The sequence below is a fragment of the Marmota monax genome, unplaced genomic scaffold (genome assembly GCF_021218885.2).
Source record: "Marmota monax isolate L192 unplaced genomic scaffold, Marmota_monax_Labrador192_F-V1.1 WCK01_AAM20220418_F8-fsc00033, whole genome shotgun sequence".
Taxonomy (NCBI): domain Eukaryota; kingdom Metazoa; phylum Chordata; class Mammalia; order Rodentia; family Sciuridae; genus Marmota; species Marmota monax.
The window spans coordinates 16,072,042-16,095,567 of record NW_026694282.1 but is presented as its reverse complement, the minus strand read 5'-3'; positions in this window follow the sequence as shown (position 1 = coordinate 16,095,567).

Below are 23,526 nucleotides of genomic sequence, written 5' to 3'. Positions count from 1 at the left end.
TAAGCAATTAAGTGAAAAAAATATTCTATTAAAATATGTACAAGAATGTCCATAGTGATTTTTGTTGGTTTATTTTAATAGCCTCTCACTGGAACCATCTAAATATCTTTAAATGGATAAATGTTTAATTATACTGTGGTACATTCATACAATGAATTCTATTCAACAACAACAAAAAATATTGACACATGCATCCACCTAGATAGATTTCTGTGAAATTAATATTGGTGAAACAAAAGGTCAAGTTCTGAAGTTTAAACACTTCATGATTTCATTTATATGGCACCACATATAGCAATCTCTGTTCCATTTTGGTGTTTGTAAGTTATAGATAGATGATAATGAAACTGTACAGAACCCTGTATACATACACAAATATATACACAAAATATGAGTAAAATGGTAATAATAAAAAGTAATAAATAAATAAATAAGAAAAGCAAATAAGGCCTGTAGTCACAATACTGAACTGAAATTACTTTCTTGAAATTAATGTTATACTGCAACTATATAAAATACCAACACTGAGAAAATTTGGGTGAAAGTTATAGAGAACAACTTGAAACTTCTTACAAATCTATAATCATTTTAAAATAAAAAGTTAAGCAAACAAAACCACAAACTTCAGTAGAACTCAAGAGAGATCTAATACCCATCTTCTGAACTCTCCAGGATCCTGGGTCTTACAAATTTCAAGGTGAGCATCTACCTAGATTTCACACAATGGAGAAGAGGTCTAATTCCTATGTTCTGCCATTGCTTTTTATCACCACAAGTGTCACTTTTGAGCACTGGTATTCCTTTGTTCTCTCTCTCTCTCTCTCTCTCTCTCTCTCTCTCTCTCTCTCTCTCTCTCTTTGTTATACAATATATATCCTATCATAATGTTCCTGCAATTAAAAAAGGAAAAGTGAATTAAAGTATAACATGAAAATAATATTCTCAAATTTATTTGAACTTTAATGTCATCAGAAATCAGGATTATTAGAGATGTTATTTTGCTATACTAACCAATGTTTCATTATTATTGTTTGCTACCTAGAGCCTTAAATAAGGTGGAAGGGTTAACTTTTGTGACAGTAAAATGCATCATTCAGCATAAACAATATTAACATTAAAAACATTGTTTTTATTTAAAAAATTAAGTTCACACATACAATGAATAAGGCATTTTAAAATATTTGTGTTCTTTCTGATCAAAATAGAGATTACAAATACTCAATAAACATCCTTATTCTTCTCATACCTCTGAGAGAGAGAGAAAGAGAGAGAGACATTTTCCATTTGTTAAGATGAAGCCTAGGTATTTAAAACAAATTGATTTATAATAAAATTACACATTTTCAAAAAGAAGTTATCTGCACTTTTCTCTGATATCTGAATTTTTTTTTGCTACCACATCAACAAACATATGGGATTTGTAAATATTGCTATTATGAAGAGTCATGAGGATATTAATGGACCAGCTTGACTTTTATCCTTAATAAGTAATTGGTAAAACTCTTTATTTCTAAAACTCAAAGTGTTTCCCTATCTCTTACTTTAACCCAGACAAATGATGCCCTGAACACCTAACTCATGCATGACTTACTTAAGATTGATCTTACAGTCTCACAGAGCATTTTTTTTCTATTCTATGGTAATAGGTTGCATATTCTCAAGATTTTTTTTTAATTCTGTTTCTAATAGACTCAGCTAAATGTGCCCCTCACTGAGCTGTCAAATTATGCCAAGCTGCTTCACTTTTTATACAAAACTAAAGTGCCTAGTGGTGGAGAATTATGAAATCATGAGAACTTTAGCATCTTATCTTTCACAGACCCTCAATTACCATTTTAGCAAACAAATTAGGGATCTCTTGCTATTAAATATTCTCTATAGAAATCTACACATATTGTCTTATTATCCACTCTCCACCAATGTGACAGTGCATCCATTCATGTGAAAAAACTGCCCAATACCAGCAGTCCTACCTTCATGAGGAGCTACCTCCTAAGAGACTGCCAACACATATCACTTCGCTCATTTATCTTTCCAGAAAGATTATGCTCAGTTAATTCTAATACAAACTTGTAAAATGTGTCAGGGACCTGGATCAGTAAAAACAGAGACAAACATGAAACATTTATTTTCTAATTTGGTATCATAGTATTTTCAGGATTCCAAGAAAATTGACAATCCTACTATACCTAAGGTTATTACACAATATAACATAAAAAATTTTATCAGTTAATTTTATTTCAGCATAGAGGACTGAATGAAGACATGTAAGGCAAGATTTTTAGGAAATAGACTTAAGTTAAAAAAAATCTATGCATTCAATTTGTATATAGAAGAAACTTCTTTGCTCAATGATGAGTTCTCAGATGATATTTTTGAGAAATGGAGGAATGTATGTTTTAATAACAAGAAATATCTGCAAACGTGAAGAATAGAGATCCATCAGACCTTAAGACTTAACTAGGCCTGAGCTTTCACATGACATTGAAAATCCCCTTTTAATTTTTTCATCTCCTCATTACTACATCTGCTTTATTTCTGCGGTCTTTGGTAACATCTGCTTCTGTTTATTTAGTCCATGGGTCAAGGGAATAGGCATATTTTTAGTAGCTCCACATCTAAAACTTTTGTTTACCACTTGAAACTGAATAAAATTTATCTTATATTGAGGTTAGGTAACCTACCATGGACCCATCAACTATGGAGTGGGGTTCAAAGTCTCGCTAAAAGTAAGTAGGTTCACTTTGAATACTCTGTCACAGGGGTCTAGCTTCTGACCTATGTGAGGCACTCTTCAGGCCTGAGCAGATATAATTACAAAGTGTTTTACCTGGCAGTGTTTCATGGGACAAAGCTGTCTCACACCAGACTTGGTACACAACTAAGGTATTGTGTGTTTGAATGGAATTGGAATCAAAGACATGGCCCAGGCTGACCGTGCTCATGTGTACATCTGCTTCATCATGGGAGATATTCCAAGATGCTGCCAACACTTTGACACAGTTCTAAATACTTTTTTTCCACCTAGCTCTTCCCTCTCCCTCTATACCTAATCCCAGGGTCCATAAAATTACAGAAACATTTTACTTACAGTTCCTTTTACAGCAAGAGGATCACCACATCTTTGCTGATACATTTGTCTCCCACCCAGTACTGTTCCATGAGGAAAATGAAACAGTTGGGGAACAGGTGCTTTCTCCATATGTAGTCTCCTTCTTATACTTTTTGATAAGTGAATAACTCTTTGGCTGTTTATTTTGGCTCATTGTTTTAATCAGCTACCTAAAACTTGTCAGTTCAGCTGTCTCCAACTCAGCTCAGCTCCTTATACTATCTACTCCTTTAGTATCTACTCCTTAACTTTGAAGGGGACAAGTTGGTTTTCCAACAACCGTATAATTGAATTAGGGAAAGATTAACTCCTAAAAAGAGTATATGTATATAATATCATCCATTTATACTTTACAAGTTAAATTAAAGCTTTCAAATTATCTGGGGGAAAAGCTTTCAAATTATCTAAATAAAATTATTACCAAGAAGATATAAAGTACATATCCCAGAAAGGAAAATATTAGTGAGCAACAACATAACTTCCTCCAACCTTCCTCAGAAGGTGTTTTGGTCAGTTTTTTCATGTCTTTGGACAAAATATCTGATGAGAACAACATGAGGGAGAATAAGTTTACATAGACTCAAGGTTTTAGTGGTCTCAGCCAACTCCTTTGCTCTAGGTCCAAGATGAGGCAGCATACCATGGGGAAAGGGCCCAGAGGAGGAAAACTGCTCAGCTCATGGTGAGGGGGGGGGGCAGAGGAAAAATACACCCTTCCAGTGAACACAGCTAGTGACCCATATAGTTACTACCCAGTCAGTGCATTCAAATTAGGATGGATTGATTAGACTAGAGCACTCATTTCACTACTGAACATTCCTACGTTAGCAAAGGAGCTTTGGGGTGATACCTAAATCCAATGTTCATATCAAACTCGAACAGAAGGTTATACATGGTATTTATTACAACAACAATATCTATGAACCAGAAGATAAATATTAAATCAATTATTAAAATGAGGACATAAAAGTTAATATTTTTGAAAGGTGTAACATTCTATGAATTAATATGTTATCATGAAGTTATATGACATGGTGCCACACAGACATTCTATTTCAATAAAATTGGTTTCAACTCTTAACCATATCTTGTGAGAAATCTAATACATGATGCAAGATATCTACTAGTGTCTTTCATTTTAATTTCTAAGGTCTTCTGTTTTCAACTTATTGTTTGCATGGTACTAATTATTATACTTCCAATAAAGGCTATGGCTTTCTCTGTGCTTTATGTTTACCCATGTGTGAAATGCATCATTTCTTTCAGCATTTGTTAAAAGTACTAATTTTTTTCCTACAACAATTTTAGATTTCAGAGAAAATCTAATCTGTAGTTTATAAATGAAAATGTAATATATTCTTCATTCTTAAAAATGCTTCAGCCATGTATTTCCACAATCCTTCCAGGGACTTGCTGCTTTCGTTGACTACCACTCCCTCTCTCCACATATATTGCTCAGCTTAGCCAACTCAGACCAAGTCCAGAATATGGTGTTTCTGTATTCATCCATATCCCATGGATGTTTTCCTAAACAAAGATATTTCTTTCCCTGAGAAGAAACTGAAATGGTCTCTTACTTACTTTATATCATGTATTAAGACATTCTCAGACAAAAAATATAGTTAAATATTGCAATTAGATCACATTGAGGCGCGTAAACTCCAGGATTAGTAAATATGTTAATATATCCGTAGTGGAAGAGCACAGAAAAGATGTGTGTCCACACAACCTGAAGCATGTTACAGACAATTGCAAGAATTCTTAACCCATTACTGGCAATAAATGCAAAAGTTAATTCTTATTTGTCACCATGTGCTAGGCAATATGAAAATGTCTCTTATTTAATTATTTTTATCTCTCCAACTACATTTTCAGTTATTATTACTTTATCTATGAACAGAATTGTCAACACTAAAACCCAAAGAGCCTGAGTTGCTTGCCCATTGCCCTGTGCTTAGTAAGATAATGAAGTCAAGAATTGCAAAAATATGTCCTTATGGAGCTCATTCTTCCTTGCAAAGACTGGGATCTTTCTCTCTCTCTCTCTATCTCTCTCTCTCTTTGTAAGACTATGTCATTAATAAGTTGGAAATTATTTTAACAAAGTATTTCATTCAGATCTAAAATAATTACCAAAGGTCTAAGTTAGCAAAGAAAATTTGACATTACTTTTTTTAAGTGATATAAATTTTGCGTATATCCCATTCCAGCCTGCAGTTCTTGTGTATAACCTCCCAATTCTTTTATTTTCATGAAAGTAAATTGCTCTGCTTTACTCCATAATGAAATATGGAAGCTCTTCAGCCATCTCTCAGGGATTAAATTGATGAATGATTATTTATCAACAAGAAACATGTTAAAAGTATAGAATATCTTCTTTTATACACTTTACCATGTCTCTGTTCCTACGTATTTTATTATTACTCCTCTGCCTTCTAAATAAGATTGATTGGTTAGTTGATTACAGGGGTGCCTGAGCACAGATTGTGGGAAGTCTTGGTGTGACTCAGTATGCCATAAATCAAACAGCAGGAGAGTGAGTGAGAAACAGTTTCCCAGCTCACAATATGTGATGGTAAAAAAAAGTAAAGAAACTTCACTTATTTATTAAAAATTACCAATATCAGTAATAACTTTTGTGAAGTGCAGAATACAGTTATGCAATCACTCATTTTTCTCATTTACAAATTTAAAAATAATTATAGTATGTAAGGTATTATATTAGGCAATGCAGGAGATATAAATGAAAAAAAAAAACCATGCTGCTTGTCAGGTGTATCACCATCCAGTAGATTTTAATTCACACCATTGTGCTTTCTTTTGTTCATTTTTAATGCCCTTATTATGTGCCAGACAGGACAATAAGCACTTGAAATAGAAAAGAATAAGCTCTTTTTTTCTAGAGAATGCCTTTTCCATGCAAGATATACCTCTCATATTTTTCCTCCTTTTTGTTGTGTAGTCACTGTTTTAGTATATATTATCATCACCTTTTTAAAAATTACTTTTTTAATATTTATTTTTTAGTTTTCGGTGGACACAACATCTTTGTTTGTATGTGGTGCTGATGATCGAACCTGGGCCTCACGCATGCCAGGTGAGCACTTGAGCCACATCCCCAGCCCTTTAAAAATTACTTTGATGTTAAAATTTTCCTAGACGTTTCTCACCTTAACCAACCTTCAAATTGTTAAATCATCTTTCTAAAACCCATATGTAACTCTGCTTTGTCAGTGAGAGTGGAAATCAAGCCAGGTTACTGAAAGCAGACTACTTCTGAAAAATAACATGAACCAAAATATTCACAAAGATTATGTATGTAGCAGAGGAGTGGCAGAATACATGATAAAGGTATGTGTTAGTATGTTTATCTCAGAGCTATGTTTAATAGTGAAAAACAAGACATATTAAAATCACCATCAACTGGAAAAAGGATTAGTCAGTCATGGTATTGTGCATAGAAGTAGTAATGTACAGTTACTAAAAATTATGGTGAATTTGAAATTTCTAATCTTGAAAATGTATAAATCATAGATTTAAATTATTTTTGTACATATGTGTTCATGTGGGTATGAGATATAGGAAGAATGAGAGAGAAACTGTGGGGGAAGATATATCAAAATTATAAGATTAACTCTTTCCAAGTCAAAAATTATAATTAGCAATTGGATGTTTTAAAAAATCATTCATAAATCTTAGTCTAAATGTGCACTGTATTTATAATAATGCATCTAGCTCTTAAGTAAATTATACTTACAATGTTATTGGTATAAAAAACTTCATGTATGAAAATGAAATTTCACATAAATATACATGATAGTAGCACTATTTTCTATAATAAAATATAATATTTGAAACTAATTAAATTGATTCTATCTAAAAGAGAATTCAAGTGGGTATGTAAAAATGCTCAGAATATTCATATTTTTGGGCAAGAGTAGAAAAAATAAACACTTGCTATTTTCTAAAAAATATTCATCTTTTACCTGTTGTTTAGATGTTTATTTTTACCTGCACGATTCTGGAAAAAATGTATCAAGAATATAATTTTCTTTCTGATGCTTGCTTTGATGTTAGCCTTTCCTATTACTAGGGCATTGCATTTTGTATATAAAACTGGTCATATATGGCTTCAAAATGTGTTTACATTGGGCTTTTTCTTACATTTAGTACAAGGTGTTTTCAATAGTAAGGCATCAACACTGAGGTGAACAATTTGTCTGCTTTAGGATTGGTTGACGTGAGGGTTAGAAAAGATAAGAGTGAAGTATATCTCTGAAGCATTTATAGAGACATCTGGAATTTCTGGTTTTAAATCCCAAACTGCCCTCTGCCTCAGACATTGGGAGGCTTGCAGGTTAGAGGCAGCAGGAACTCCACTGTATAAGATAACAGCAATGAAATATAGACTGTAATTTTCACTATTTTTAAGATGTAGAGGCTTTAATCTATACTCAGATCTTTTAAATAAAAGCTTCAGTTTGGATATTAATTTTATTTAAAAATATTTCCAGAAATTTGAGAAAGAAAATTAAAGTCTCTACTCTCAGAATATGATCTGTATTTGCTTTGACAACTAATTAATTTACATATGTAAAATAAGTCTACCTTCCTGCATGCATAATTAAGAGTCAGCACTAGTGTAGCATTGACTAGTTAATTAAAGCAATTAGAACTATAGTGGATCATGATACACTTTACCTCAAGAGATATGAGAAGAATACATCACAGGCTCTGATATAATAAATATTCATATAGTTCTGAATGGGCTTGGGAAGCTGAAGCAGGAGGATTTTGAGTTCAAAGTCAGCCTCAGCAAAAGCAAGGTGCTAAGCAAGTCAGTGAGAACCTGTCTATAAATAAACTACAAAACAAGGCTGGGATGTGGCTTAGTGGTTGAGTGCCCCTGAGTTAATTCCCAGTATCTTCCCCTAAAACAAACAAACAAATAACCCCACAAAAGCATATTTTGGCCCTCTAAGTTAAAGTTTCACTTAATGCTGTAGATATATTTAGGAAACAGAAACAATAGTAAACTTAGCTTACCTGCTTCTCAGAACTTAAGGCATGATATACTGAAGGACCATCACAACAGTAGGACTCATTATTGAAAACAGTGAAGTCCCCTGTGCAATTGTTTCCTTGGCTGGAATGTCCTTAATGTATCTTAGGACTCTGTTGCAGCAGTAAGTGGTTCAGGGAGATGGACCCTGCCCTTGTGCTATCTTTCCATTGCAGGGCAAATGGTTTTTAGCTTACCCAAGAAGGCTCTAGAAGAGTGTAGCCTTAGGACAGACTTTGACATATTTTAATTCTGGATTAAATTTTTCTGTTCCAGGATTCTTTTCCTGTTACTTTTTTGAGATTCAGTTTCATTAATGGTAAAATTATAACAGCTTTACAGACAGGAGTAGATCCAACTTTTATGGGTCCTAAAGCTATACTTTTGGCACTCCTCTTTAAGGAAAAGAATACAAATTATGAATGAATGCAGTCATTTATTTAGAAATAAATGAGTATTGCTTTTGTCATGTGGATTTTAAGGAATATTTTCTGACTTGGGAAAACCCCACCTAAAATTGTCTCTGTGGTATTGCAGTATTGCAGTAGGTCTATGCTCTGTAAACATAGGAATTTCTTAGATTTATTTTTAGTTGTAGGTGGACATATACCTTTATTTTATTTATTTTTATGTGGTGCTGAAGATAGAAGCCAGTGCCTCACACATGCTGGGGAAGCACTCTACCACTGAGCTAAAACCCTAGCCCAAAACACAGGAATTTTGATAGATTTTGTTTCATCTGACTCCTGTTTTAAAAAATAAACTGCACCTTTGTAGTTATATACATTATCAAGTGCATGTCTGATGAAGAGAAGTTCTGTTGTGATTAGGTACTGATGAGTGATGAATACTTTGCTTACAATTTTATACTTCTAATGATTGCAAGAATTTTCCAACAACAACAAGAAAAAGTTGTAGTTTTGTGTTTTCCAAACTTCATTATTTACCTACTTATGTTATTGAGTTGCATGGGATGCCTTTGCAAACCATCATGATCTCCTGCCCTATGCCTCTGTGTCATAATGATGGGGACTCAGGATAGTGACCTTTAGAAATATCCACTATTGCTGTACATCACAATAGCAAAAGCAGTTGCATCCTCTGCATTCAAATTCTATGCATAACTAACTTAATTTCTGATAAAAGAGATTAAATTTGCCCATAGCCACCCCAATTTTCCTTGAAAAAGGAAGTATAACAGAGAAGTTGTTTAAAATGATATTAGTCTAAGTAACTGCAGTGAAAAAGTCTTAATTATATGAAATTAACATAATTATAGGTCCGGTCCGTGTGAAAGAAATGCTAGGGTCTCACCTTTGGAAGAAGATGTGCTATCAAAGTGTTCTGAAGATGAGGGTTCAAATAAATCTGCTTCTGGTTTTATGTTTATCGAATATATAAGTTAAAAGTATATTCAGCTGTGCACATTTTATTATTGTCTCCACAAAATCTACCAAAATGTAATGATGTAAGAGAATGCTATTCATATCTTTTATATTTTGAATTCAGAAATACTTATTCTAATCAGAATAGTTCTGAATAAAATTTTAGTAAGATTCTTCTTGGTCTGCATCCTCAATGAAGAAGCAATTCAAATTTTCCACTTGGGCTGAGGATGTAGCTCAGTGATAAAACAATTGTCTAGTGTACATGAGGTCCTGAGTTCAATCCCCAGTATTGTCACACACAAAAAAAAAATCCTTAAAAAATTTCAGTAAATATTTTTAAGTCAGAGTAAAGCTATTACAATATCATTATCTGTACATTATAATTATAAAACTTAATTTAAAAATTAATTAAATATATAAAAATTAAATAAAATATTAAATAATTGACAAAACTAAAGAGTACTTGATTTTGACACTTGACAAAATTAAGTGTTTTCCTATATTTTCTTGACAGTTTATTTTTGGCAATAAAATCACTAAAAAATATAGAAAAACTATGATCACTTAAAATAATATTAAAAAAGTGATTTACAATAATGTTTGGAACATTGTTAAATTTTGAAGATCCTTCCATAATCCCTTAACAATGAAACACTCTCTTGAGATGAATGTATTATATCTCTAATTTTTGGAGTACTAGGTCTATTAAATAATGATTTTTACCTGTAATTCAAGATGCTCGCTAACATTTTTTATGAGTTTGCTAATAATTCTGTTCAAATTTTATCTCCATTATAGTTTGAGATATTTGATATGTACAGAAATGACACAGGACCACCAGGCAGGGATAGATACTGGGGTAAAAGAGAGATGGCTGATTTCCAAGGGACTATATTAATCTGCTCAGACTGCCATTAACAAAATACCAACGCACTGGGTGGCTTAAATAACAGCAACATATTTTCTCACGGTTCTTGAGAATAGAAAGAATTTCAATAGCGAAGTTCTAGCAAGTTTAGTTTTTAGGAAGCTGCACTAGTGCTTTGTAGATGGCCAGGCTGTCTCTGTCTTTGCATGGCCTTTTCCCAGTGTATATGCAAAGAGAGAGAGAGGACTTTGCTATCTCTTCCTCTTCTTGCAAGCACACTCGTCCTGACAGATCCTTAATCTGTTCAAAGCTTCTATCTCCAAATAAAGTCACATTGGGAGTTAGGGCTTCAGTTTATAAATTTGGGGATGGAAGCAGGATTCAGTACAAAACAGAGACTAATATCATGAATAATCAGATTATTGAAAATTGGGTAACAGAAATTGAGACACTAGAACTTTACTCTGTGGTTTTATAAAAACCGATCTGAGAGTTGAATTCTGTTCAATTTTTTTTTTTTTTTGCTAGAGTTGTAGGCTTCAAATACCTCACTTGTCCTTGTTTTTGTAGGCTCTGTAATCTTTGTGTTTACTTATCTACCATCCCCAGAGTCTGTGCCTTGCAGTTGAAAGCCACAGTGTTCATGATGGAGTCCCAGTGGTGTGGCAGTAAATTGTGCAGGATGGGAAGCATCTGGTAATCCTGTGATTAAATCTCAGTTCTTCAGTGGGCAGACCAGTGAGTGTGGTCTATGGTTGTATTGTGTTTCTCAATCCTCCACCCCTTACATGATTGCCAGAGGGGACTGGGATTGGAGAAATGTCTTTCCTCCAGGCAAGATAAAACTGTGGTAAAGGCTTTTTACATGGAAAGTAAACCTTGCTATGCAGCACACTAGGCACATACTTTAATATTTCCCATTTTCCCTCCTCTGATCAATGTCACTAAGGAACTTTTCATGGTTCTTCATATTGAGAAACAAGTTGGTTCTGGACATAAAAACTTAAAAATGTCTATCCACCCACTTGAACATGGTTTTTCCTCACTAAACCTCATGTTGAGGCTTAATCTCCAATATAACAGTGTCGAAATGCAGTTGAACTTGAAAGAGATCATTATGTCAGTCATGGGGGGGCACTGCCCTTGTGAATTCATTAATGTTTTCTTACAGGAACTGGGTTAGTTTTCTTAAATGTAGAAATGTACTGATTGAAATAGATTATTTCTTGTAAAAGTAGGTGATTTAAAGCAATCCTGGTACCTACTCCCCATGGCATCTCTCATACATGTAATCTTCTGCATGTACTCACTTGCTCTTGCACTTTCTGTCATGGATTAGGGCTGTATGGAGACTTCATCAGAAGCTGAGAAAGCACCATTGCTCTGTTCTTAGAATTCTAGAACCGAGAGATAAAATAAACCTGCTATCTTTATAAATTACCCTTTTGTTAGGTATTTTATTATAGCAACAGAAAATGTACTAAGATACCCCCCAAAGACCCTGGAGATTCTCACTATCAAGTCAGTCCATACTAAACATCCAATAATTTATCAAAATTACCATAAATATTCCTACCATTTTCTGATTCTGGGAGTGTCTATTCTAGTAAGCAGATCTTTACTATGACTGCATTTGCTTCTTTTCCTATTTCTGGACAGTTTGTCTTGTAACCCCAATTCTCTCCTGGCTCCAAGAGAAGTTTTTGATTTTCAGGTTGTTCATATTTTTCTTATGAGGACTAGTAACTGACTTTCAAACTCTTTATATATTGAAGCTGAAGCCAGAAAAACCTAGTGCTGCTTTGCTTCCCAAAAAGTTATATAAATTAAAAAATATGGTGTTTTAATTTTAATGATAATAATGGATATCATTTGGGAACTAACTTTGCAAAAAGCATGATTTTAAGTGCCACAGGCCCTGTTTGATTGAAACATGCTGGAGAGATGGGGGACGGTGCAGATTCATAGTCTGAAACTAAATTGCTTAAGTTTACATGTAGGTGATACTGGATACCAGGGAACATAGAAAGTTATTTATTTTCTTTGTGCCTCAGTATTATGAACCGTACACAAAAATAAAAAAAAAAAATCTATTTTACAGGGTTGTTATGAGGATTTGAGGAATCACATGAATGGTGACTTGGACATTGTAAGTGCTATGAATATACTTGCTGTTATTGTCTCATTTAATCCAATTATCACCCCCCTGACTTAGATATTCTTTTTTTACAGAAGGGGAACCCAGTCAGATGCTTTAAATAACTTCCATAACTGCTACTAATTGGCCAGTGCAGATTCTAAATCATGCTGTGTAATATAGATAAGAAGTCTCCCATCATAATTGCCATAATTCCATAATTGGCCACATATTTTCATTATAATTATAATGTCAGTACTCTGTAATAATAGATTTTTTTATAGTTTACTTTTCATCTACCTATAATCCAGATATTGTGGGTGAATACATAGCCCAGCCCTCTCCTGAACAAGCCTCAGAAGAGGCTTTCGTATATACGTATATATATATATATATATATATATATATATATATATATATATATAAATGTCTGAAAGACCCTACAGAGTTCCCGTGATTTTCATTATGTAGTCAAATATTCAGTTTTCTCCTAGCTGCTCATCAGATATTGAAATTAGGGTTTAAAATAGAGAGGTCATGCAGGGCCTACAGGGATGAGGCCTTCATAAGACCCTCCATGAACTCCCATCTAGTCTCCAGGGTACTAGGATATCCATTGTTCTTGATTCCCCTTGTCATTTTTCTGACTTCTTATTTGAGGGAGGCTACACTTGTGCTTCACATAAGCCCCGACTCATTTTTTTTTTCTTAACTTCTGCTTATAACAGCACTGGTAATACCCCACAGTCACCAACTCACCTGATGAACAGATATAATGAATGGTCAACAGTTACACCATAAGAAGCTGCCAATTTGCCAACTGATATACCACAAGTCATTTTTGTTCTAGGGTATCTCTTTGGGTTCTCATAGGATTTTTGCAGTTGCTATGTGCTTTCCCTAATAGAGCAGAAATTGAAAGGATGGTTTTCATTCTCAGGCAAATCATAAAATAACTACTAAAAGAGAGAATAAAAATGCTGAAGTCTTCCAGTAGGAATTCCACCACCAACCTACCCCCCCTACCCCATAAACCTTTAGAAGCCCATAAATCCAAAATCTTCTTGCCTTTGATGCAGTTCACTTCCAAGGGATCCACCACCTTCCTCAGTCTGTTAAGTATTGTATTAACCTTCTTAGATATACAGCACCCTGGTAGAATTTCACTGAACTTAGGCAAAATTTTGACACACTAATAGATCTCCAGTTAGAGCTGAGGTTCAGACCGCCTTCCTAAGGATTCATTTCCTCAGAATTTGGCCCCTAACCTACTATTGCTTTAACAGATGATTCACATCAACTTATAGAAGTCACATCCATTAAACAATTTTACCATCTTGCTTATTTCATTACAATAAGCATTACAACTATACAAAAAATACTAGTTTAAATTAAAAATGTGATAGTATAATTTGTGTGGGATATGAATGCACACACCTGTAAACACAAACAGAAACACACGCACCTGTTATCAATAGAATATTGTGGCTAAGCAGAGGGATGCATATTATATTTTGTTGGCATTTTGAGTTAGGTATCACCTCAATATCCATCAATTTGAATCATGGATATTTAAATTTAATATATGCAACTAGGCAGCATTTTAAATTAATTTATTAATTAATAAAAAGAAACTTGGAACTCCCTCAGTGGTTCTTACACTCTTAGCTAATTCAAATTTAAATAATAAAACTTTCACTGTAGACAAAGACAGGCGGGCACTGTGGGTGAAGATGATGGATGTCTTATTAAAGGAAAGGACAATGGGTTTTCCCAAGATAAAATCCCAACACCGAATCCAGAGACCAGCAGCATCTTAGAAAGAAAGGAGAAGTCCAGGAGTGAACTGGATTCAACATTAGTACCTACGTATCATAGGGCATTTTTGTTGTTAAAATGAATATAGCTGTTTTTAGAATCCATGCTGAACTAGTTTTCATGAATGTGTGTGCATGCATGCGTATGAATTAGAAAATCAGTAACACAGTGAGTGGGACATTTTTGTTGTCTCAACTGGCATCTCAACTAATGGTAATCATGACTATTATATTTAAATGCTTGCCTTTTAATTTAATTTACCCTTTGTTGGAAATTTTAAAAAAGAAAGGGGATTTCATAAAAAATACATAAAAGTGAGCATTTCGTAAAATGCAGAAACTTGGAGGCATTGGAAGGAAATTGAGGTTTTAATGAAGAGGTGACCTCCGTTTTATTCCTGGGGTTAGGAGACAAATTTTAAACTGCACATTTGAAATATTTGGAACTATCATCAAAAATTCCCTGACAAGGACAAATAGGATTAAGCATTATGGATGTCATATTTCTGTTTGCTCTAGCTGACTTCCAGCAATGTAGATAATCTACTGGGAACCTTTTTATGTATAAAGTTCACTAACACCACTGTAATACAAGCAGTGACAACTGGACAATTCATTCTTGACTCCTTGGTGCCTGCGAGTAATTCCTTTCTCTACAAGAAATTATAATTCACAGAAAATCAGATCTATTATTTACTGTCTTGCACTGTGTTGCCAAGGTATCAGTTTTCAAGGTAACTGACTTGAATTTAAATTTATGCACTAGTTCAACCATGTTACACTTTCTGATATACCTGCTTCAACATCTTCAAAGTAGAAAGAAAACTTCTAGAATGCAAGGATGTCATCAGGATTGAAGAATGAGCTTAACAAACATTAACATAAACCAAAGTTTGCTGCAATATAGCATCCTTGGCCTCCTGTTCTTAAAAATATCATTCCCAATAGAGTCTTCCAGTGATCTACATCTTTATTAAGCCAGATTACCACAAAAAGGTGTTTAAGATTACTTGAGAATTTGACTTCAGATGAGCATGTGATATTTCCACTCCTAAACAAAGTTGAGTAATAAGGACTGATTTATTTTCCCAACTGGATAAAATATGTGAAAAAATACAGCTTGTAGTACATTAGAATTTAGGCAATAAAGGATAGAGATTCATGAGCTATGGGAAACACTTAAAATACCTAAGCACTATGGAGGTCACATCTCCAGTTCTTATCATATGGTCTCAGCAGTAGGTATGATGGATATATTAATTAGATTGATTATGGTAATAGCATACATGTACATATACTAAAACTTTTATTGTACAATAAAACTGATAAAAATACACTGTATCTGTGATCTTGCTTTTCTAAATGAAATGCATTTGAATGTAAAATAAATTGGATAATTTAATGTCAAATATCCAAATTTGGACATTCACAGACTGGTGGAAGAAATTCTATTTCTTTTCACAAATTTATTGAAAATTGCTAGCTAACTAGATGGCTGCATAGATTTTATGAACTGAATTGCGTTCTCCCCCAAAAATTTGTATGGCAAAGCTAAAGTCCTTTATCCTTCATGTAACTGTATTTGGATATGGGGGCTCATAGGAAGAAAATAAAGAGAAAGGAGATCATAGGGTGGAACCCGAACACCATTGGATCATGGGCTCACAACAAGAAGAAAAGATCTCCTACTCTGTTTTTATAGGTTGAGGACATCATGAAAAGGCAGCTCTGTGGAAGCCAGAAAGAAGGCCCTAAGGAAACCTTACCATGCTGCTATGCTCCCTGTGAATTTTCATCCTCCAGCACTTCAAAGAATTTGTTCTAGCCATCCAGTTTATGGTGTTTTATTATGACAGCCCAAACAGCCTAAGACTCTGTGTATGTGTGGTGTATAGAATAGGTCCCATGCCATGCATTAACTGTAAATTTCAAAATCAAGCTATAAGTTTTACTGTGATTCTAAAAGATCACAATAGAAGAGAAGGCTAAACATGTATCTAATTTGAGTACTAATTTTATATCAAAGAGTAGAAAGTAGTCCTCACTAGTCTTTTACTAATTTAGCAAACATATTAAGCATGTATAACCTGAAAAATATTGCTCAATAAATATTTAGATTAACTTTCAAAATGTTATATACCATTGGGAGGGCAATCGTGGTTGTATTAGCTAGTGAGCATTCCAAAAGCCCTCTCCCTGTTACCTCTAAGAAAAAAAGAGATGCATACTTGCTTTTCTCAATTTCTTTAAGCCTGCTGGTTTCAGTAAAATTATTCTGGCTAACTCAACATTACTGAGAGTCTTACAGGAGATTCTAGAATATATTTTTTCCTGATAAAAGAGAAAGAAGAAGTTTTCTCCTATATCCTCTAGTTTATTTTGCTTTGGATCCAAATACAATGCATTGTGCTGGGAGACTATATTGCAATAATGAAGAAAAGAATCAGTGAGGACATATATGCCAGTTCTAAAACTTGAGCAACTGAATCAACATTGATAGGTCCTTATTTCTGTCACTCTTATTATATGAAAATACACACATGCACACATATTTAGGCACTGATAATATGTAAATATATATATATATATATATATATATATATATATACACACACACACACACACACTTATATATATGTATAAGCCATCTAGTTTATGGTATTTTATCATGGCAGCCCAAGCAGCCTAAAAGTGTGTGTGTGTGTATATATATATATATATATATATATATATATATATATACACACACACACACACACACACACATGCACTGAAAATTAGTTGTTGTATTTTATGCACTCCAGTATTTTCTTGAATAATAAATGTAGTGCATATATAATTTTGTTCAATGTTAGGGTTACAGAAATGAAAGGTGTTGAAATAAAACACTTCAGAGTAAAGAAACTAGTGAAGAAATGCTCAGAGATATTTGCTCCTCTGAAATGAAGACACACTGCCAATGAATCAACCAGAAGACCTTCACACTGCAAAGGCAGGGTAGAGAAGATTTCCTGGAGATAGAAAGTTGGAGGGCATAATATAGTGTTTATCAATGTAAAAATAATGGAGAATCTTCATACATGTAGTTTGGATAATGATGACTGTCAACATATTTTATATATAAACATAGATATGAAAAATTGTGGCATATATGTGTAATAAGAATTGTAATGCAAAAAAGTACATGTATAAAGGCATGAATTGACATGAACATACTCTATATACAAAGATATGAAAAATTGTACTCTATGTGTAATAAGAATTGTAGTGCATACCGCTGTCGTGTATTTAAAAAAATAAAATCAATAAAACTAAAAAAATTAAATATTAAAGCTGATTCAAAAGAAAAGAAAAAGGGAGAGAATAGGGAAGAGTCAGTTCTCAAAGAATAGTTGCCTGTCTAATGTGTATCATTTGTCCCTTCAAACTTTAACTCACTTCCTTTCTCTATGCCCTCTCAACCTTAGTTGACATCACATACTGACCTGCTTGAGCATCCCCTGTGGACTTCCTACAGACTTTCCCTTCTACATTTATACCTGCTGTGGAATCTGTTTCTCACCAGAAATTGGAGTGATCTCTTTATAGAAAAGAATTCATGTCACTTTCCTAATTTAAATTTTGCAGTAGTCTTTCATTTAACATCAAGTAAAATACTTGTAAGTTATTATATAACAAGTGTCCAAGAATGTATGAAGACAAGATAAAAAGCTGAGGCAAGCTGGGAAACTCTTACAATTAAACCTGTATTAGCTGAAGTGTTAGCAATATCATCTACAAGGCAACATCAAAATCTCTCCATTAGTACTTTCTGAAGAGCTAACAACTTGAGAGCAATACCTATTTATTTTTATTCTTTTAAAAATGTTTTTAAGAAAAAAAGGAGGATAAAACAAGAATCAAAACATTGCTGCACCAGTTGACCTGAATGACATTAAGCTCTCAGTGTGTGTAGCGTGTGAAAATGAATCTGACATAGTTTATTACAGAATCAGTAAAATAGCTTCATGCAGGTTAGAAGAAAAAACCTGAGTTTTATACCAACATTACAGAAAGCATTTATATGAAAGAAAAGCCAAGTACTCCCTTGTGTAATACCTACCGTGATCTATTGTTGATACAAGAAATCTCAGCTGTAAGCAAATGGGAACATTGAGAACAAAATTTTTCACCTATGACTTTATAGAGATGCTTTGTTTTTGCAAAGCAAGATCAGTTTTTCACTTTCACTTTTAGAATAGCACTGAGGTTTTGAACAGTGAGGAATGAGTAAAACTGTACTTGAAGGAGTGAAGTCTTCATGTAGAGGGTCAAGTAGGCTTGTTCAGCAGGGTAGTGACTGTCCTACTGTTTTATTGGCTCAACCTCAGTTCAAGGGTCTAGAATCAAAGAATTAAGTAACAAAGTTGTGTTCTTTCTTTTCTTTTGACTGATGTAACCGGCAGAAAGGAATGGGACCAAATGGAGCTGAGGTATGGCTCAGTGTTGGAGTGCTTGCCTAACATGTGTGAGGCACTAGATTGAGGAGCACCACATTAAAAAATGAATGAATAAATATAATAAAGTTATTTTTAAGAAATGCAAAGTTTCCTATTATAAAAAAGGGACCAATTATTTAAAAACTATGAGAACATAAATTTATTTGCTAGAGAACTTAGTGTGGCAGGTCACAAGTTACCAAATTCTTTCAATTCTATGTCACGAAGAATGTGCTGTATATAGTTTGGAAAATGTTTTTATGTATATCCATTCATGTCACTGAAAAAAAATGTATTTTCTGCAGAATATAATGCTATATCTTAGGATTTTCTTGCTACAAAGGACTCAGTCCTTGTGCTTAGAAGGCTCTTGTTCCAGTGGAAGAGAGGATACAACTTGTATAAAAAATGGTCAACAATGATCAAGTGTGCTCAACTCTCAGTAACTCAGGTTATGGTGCATTTGATTGAAGAAATAATGACTAATTGTTTCCTTTTAGGAATTAAAGAAGATTCTGTGTTGCTGACATTATATAAGTAAAAGGAACATTATGATGAATGTGAGAACATTTTGTCTTCATGTGTAGAAAATATTAAATAACAGAATAAGAAAAACATGTATAATAGGCATTACATAGTCTCTGTGTGTGTGTGTGTGTGTGTGTGTGTATATATATATATATATATATATATATATATATATATATAATATATTTATAAACACCAATATATGTATATATATATATATATATATATATGCTTTATCTTTTTTCTAATAAATTATATTTATTTTATATTTTTATTATTTTGAATTGCCTAATCTTACTAAGCATATCTGTCACATGCTTGAATGGTAAAAGGTCACATATCTCAGTACAGATTCAATTTCATTTTACATTAATTTCTGTTTTATAACTAGTATATGATTTATAAATTGTGCATGTATGATCAAATATCTTTCATTTATTGAATTAAAGCAATGAACTTTATGAAATTAGCATTTCATTTAGTATTATCCCTTCACAGTTTGGTTGAAATATTTCTCTACATCTGTGTAGCTCTAATTTTATATTCACAGTCCCTTATATAGTTTAGATTGCACATATTGTATTATTGATCCATGTTCCTTTCTTCTGATAAAAACACATAAATCAATTAGTCATCTGATGTGGTGGTACATTCATGTGAATAAGAGAACAAAATAAACTGAAGATATACAGTTTTTGCAATGAAGTCATTACAGCAAGCCCTGTATTACTTATGAATCTAGTCATATGTATTCAGTCATAGCAGTGTCTGACACCATTTCCTACTTGGAGAATAAGGGCTGTGACTACTGATGTAAGCCCCATAAGCAAAGGAGGCAGAATTGATGTGAATGGAAATTCAGAATGTCCAAATTTTGATTCAGGCTCCTTAAAATTAGGCAGCCATGCTGATCCGTCTCTGACATTACTAGTGAGATTACAGGAATAGCCAAATGTTGTTAAATTCATAAGACATAAATTTAATGAAACTGCAGTCCTGCAATCACCAGTGAACACTTTGTTCCCACAGGACACAGAAAATAAGCAATTGTTCAGACCCAACCTTTCAATTAAGGAGATGGGAGGAAAATCTGTTGTGTGCAGCAGTTCAAAATGAATAAAGAGAAGATGTTTAAAGTGAAATAAAGTGGCTGAAAGGCATGGCCACTTGTGTCAAATTCAATCTCTTAACTGCAAATTTGATTGGTATGATGTTGCAGGGTAGAGTAATAGATGGGGTGATGAGGTCTTCAGAGTCATTACAGAACTAAGAGAGCTCAGCCAGGCTTCTTCATCAGAGAAGGGAATTGCAAGTCTTATTTCTAGGGTAGCATGAAAAGAGAAGAAATACATATAATAACTCAAACACAGCAGGGTGCCAAGTGAAGGGCAGTTTCTCTCCTTTTTTAGCTCAAGAATTCTTCCTAGTAATTGGTAACAAATTATTCTTAGGAATTATGGAACAATTCACTAGCTTTTACTTGTTCAACTCAGTAACTGTATAATGACAGGCACTAAACCCACCATAAGTAATTAGAAGAGAAGATGTGATAGAATTTTCATCATGTCAAGTAATTTTGCATCGAGGATAACCAAAATGGAATTTATGGTTTATTTTGAAATATGTAAGCATAGTCTTTTTAAGTCTCTAAATAGGTAAACATGATGAGAATGACAATTAGTTTCAGGTAGCAATTATTAATGTAAAAGTGTACATTTCCATAAATAAAGCTATGAAAAAATGGTTTTTATTAAGGGGAAAAAAGTTTCTGGTAGGAGATATAACATTAGAGTAAAAAGTAAGAACTGGTAGAATTTTCATAAAGGAATAGGAACAAGCATAATAAGTTCCAGAGGGAAACACCTTACCCAAGTCATCTAAGTATTCAAGAAAGAAAACAGAGAAAAACATCCAAGATCCTCAATGGTAGAGAAGCAGAAAGTTCTGTTCAAAATCAGTTTTTAAAAGGCTATATATTAAATATTTATCAAATAACAAATAGTACATTAAACGCTGGACAGGAAATAGTCATAGACACTTCAGTCCCTTCCTTGAGGTAAGGAATGCTTCGGTGAGGAAGAAAGGTACCTGGGCAGATAGTTTCAACATCATCTCATTTCAGGAATTTACCAAGGAAAACCCCAGTCCTAAGCTCAATATAAAGTTAGAGGTTTTCCGTATTTTAATTTTATTTTGGTTGCTTGTTTCATATTAACTGATATCTTGTAAAAATTCAAGTGACTGAGTAATCCAATGAAAACAAAGTACCCGTCTAGTAATAGGGAAATATTTTGCTTTCCTATGGAATTGCTATTCAATATTTTTTTAGTAAAATCAAAAAATTGTACACATAATCTTACCATCAGTTTATGCATTTTTATGTACAAATATTATTGTGTTAATGCATTGAGACCATTAGAGAATAAAAGCAAAATAGAAATAAAAATAAATGGGGAATAGAAATGTTAGTATATTTTTCTGTATATTTAACTTTTTGGTGTGTCTTCAAGGTGCAAATCAGTTTGTTTTATTTTGTTTTGAGGGTTCAAATATGGTTTTAGAAGTATTAACATGGCTTTATGTGATACAATGAAGATTTAAGATGATGCCATTTTTTTCCCTATGATCACAAAAGGGAGGATTAGAGGAACAAATAATGTAGAATTGATAAAATCAGAGTTTGGTCCATTTCACACAGGCCATGAAAAGCACATTTGGAATGATACTTACAGTAGAGGATGTCCAAGTTGTAAGGAAAGGATAACTCTTCCTACGGATAATATTATTAGGGGGAAAAAGGTTTCTGTTTGAATACATTAACTTGTTTAACCTTTGAATATATTTAAACAATTTTTATTTTACTGTAGCTTCTCAGAACCCAATTAAGTAACACATACTGAAGACAATATAGAGAACAAAAATGAAATACATTTAAAAATTAATTGGACACCATCAGCAAACATAAAAATTATGCTGGATTAAATTTAAACTGGATTAGATTTAGAATGCTTTTGTGTGTGTGAGAGTGAAAACCTTGTTATATTATTTCATGATTCTCTTTCAGGTGATGTGGCTAACAAAATATGGCTAACATACTCAGGTGAGTTTATACTACTTACTTGAATGCAGACAAATGATGTAATAAAGAATAGAGTTACTGTGCATCAATTAGCATCGCTGTGTTTAATGCCAGTACACTCTGCCATTGGAATTTTACAATAAGAAACCTCTTACCAATAATACCACCTAGCTTGAAAAATCTCTCTTATTTTATGGGCATCATTAGACTCCCTTGGCCCGTCATCTGTTTTGTAGATCCTGTTTACCTTTAGTTATACATACTGGATATTATATTTTTTTTTTTAGGAAAAGTTTATAGCTGGGAAGAAAAGTAGACTGGCTACAGTTATCTTCCAGTAGGTTTGGAATGGACTTCAGAAATAGGTCCTGAATTCTTCCCAGTAGAGAATACTCAAAATGTCCAGGGACAGTTAGAAGAAAACAAAAACCAACAGTTTCTCATATTCTCCACATGGAGAAATCCAAGGTCAGTTTCCCAGTTCTACCATTATTTCACACTGCCAACTGTCAAGTCTGACTGAAATCTGTCCTTAAAGGCATTATAATAGTAGTGCACAAGAGTAACTTGGATATTGAATAGCTATGACAATATAATAAGTGAAATTTTCCAGATGGAATCAAAGATAAAAGAATATCCACCCAGAGGATCTTGTTGCAAGTTTGGCATCATCTAAGAACTAACATAGTAGTCTCAGCATGGTCAAGATTCTACTTCCTTCATCATGTATAGTCTTCAGGGAATGGTGCATAACAATAATTTCATAAAATCCTCATTATGGATATATATCAGCTTTGATTAGACCAAACATACTTATTTTATTTATTTAAGCAATCACCGTGGCCCAGGACATGCAATTTCTGATGAGCATGATAATACGCCTACAATTTAATGTGTGAGAGAAGTTCAACTATTTACATCTAAACCAGACATGCTAAGATGGGAGAGATTTTTCCATTGAAAACTCAGTCATTATTTTAAGGCTTAATAGAGGATATATAATGAAATTTAACAGGTATCCTAAACAGAACAAATTCCTAGGACTACCTTTTTCCTT